Source organism: Octopus bimaculoides, chromosome 7, assembly GCF_001194135.2.
Source record: "Octopus bimaculoides isolate UCB-OBI-ISO-001 chromosome 7, ASM119413v2, whole genome shotgun sequence".
In the NCBI taxonomy this organism is placed as follows: Eukaryota; Metazoa; Mollusca; class Cephalopoda; order Octopoda; family Octopodidae; genus Octopus; species Octopus bimaculoides.
In genome coordinates this window covers 105198004-105199521 of record NC_068987.1, presented here as the reverse complement: position 1 = coordinate 105199521, position 1518 = coordinate 105198004, and positions in this window count along the sequence as shown.

Here is a 1518-nt window from a genome sequence, read left to right as displayed (position 1 = left end):
TATATATATATATATATATATGTATGTGTGTGTGTGTGTGTTTGTGTGTTTGTGTTTGTCCCTCCTAGCATTGATTGACAACCGATGCTGGTGTGTTTATGTCCCTGTCATTTAGTGGTTCAGCAAGAGAGACCGATAGAATAAGTACTAGGCTTACAAGGAATAAGTCCTGGGATCAATTTGTTCGACTAAAGGCGGTGCTCCAGGATGGCCGCAGTCAAATGACTGAAACAAGTAAAAGAGTAAAAAGAGTATACCCATGTCATCAAGAATGCCAACAGTTTTATTAATGACAGAAAATGGTGCATCAAAACAATGGGAGAAACCATTGATGAATGTTAGCAATTGAGTAAATTTATGTTCAGACACGAAAGTGAAGCACTTTAACAATCAGATACAGTTGTAATTTCTTGGTTGAAAATATTATAATAAATTTATATTTATGAAACATCTGCTTTTCCATGCTCACATGGATCTGACAAGTTTTGTATAGCCAAATGCCATTCCCATCTCCAACCATCACCTGTCTCCAGGTAAGGTAATATTTCACCATGCCCAGGTGTTGTTATGTGGAAGATCAGAAACAAAGAATACCTCATGCGTGACGGTGACACTCACTTAAAACTACTGCCTGATGTCAAGACAAGGAGACAGTAAAACAAACCCATGCACACAGAGCTCACTTTCTTTATTTCCATTGATCTGTGAATAAACAATTGTATAAGGCAGCAAGCTGGCAGAAACGTTAGCACACCGGGCAAAAAGCTTATTGGTATTTCGTCTGCCATTACATTCTGAGTTCAAATTCCACCAAGGTTGACTTTACCTTTCATCGTTTCGGTGTCGATAAATTAAGTACCAGTTATGCACTGGGGTCGATGTAATCGACTTAATCCCTTTGTCTGTCCTTGTTTGTCCCCTCTGTGTTTGACCCCTTGTGAGCAATAAAGAAATAAGAAACATTAGCACACCGGGCGAAATGCTTAGCAGTATTTCGTCTGCTGTTACGTTCTGAGTTCAAATTCCGCCAAAGTTGACTTTGCCTTTCATCCTTTCAGGGTTGATAAATTAAGTACCAGTTGCATACTGGGGATCAATCTAATCAATTGTCCTCCCTCTCTCCCCCAAAATTTCAGTCTGTTTGGAATGGAGAACAGGAGTGATTTGACAGTACATAGTTGGGTATGGTCATAAATATTGCCAAGATTTTTTTGAAGTAGTATGAAATAACTGTCTATAAAGGAGGTTGGGTAGTGGAAGACCCCAAATCAAGATGTTAGTTGCCAGTTAAAAGGGGCAAGATGCCAATAAAACCAATGATGTTAATACGGGGGAAATTTTATCATGAGGTATTATAGGCGATTGATTATAAACAATATTGTTATGTTGTATGAAGATAAAATTTAGGAATATCAAAAATGATATTATAACCAAATAGATAAAATTTGTATGTATACCAAATTTTCAACAACAGAAAGGGAAGATTACATAGAATTAATTTGATATTCATTCATGTAC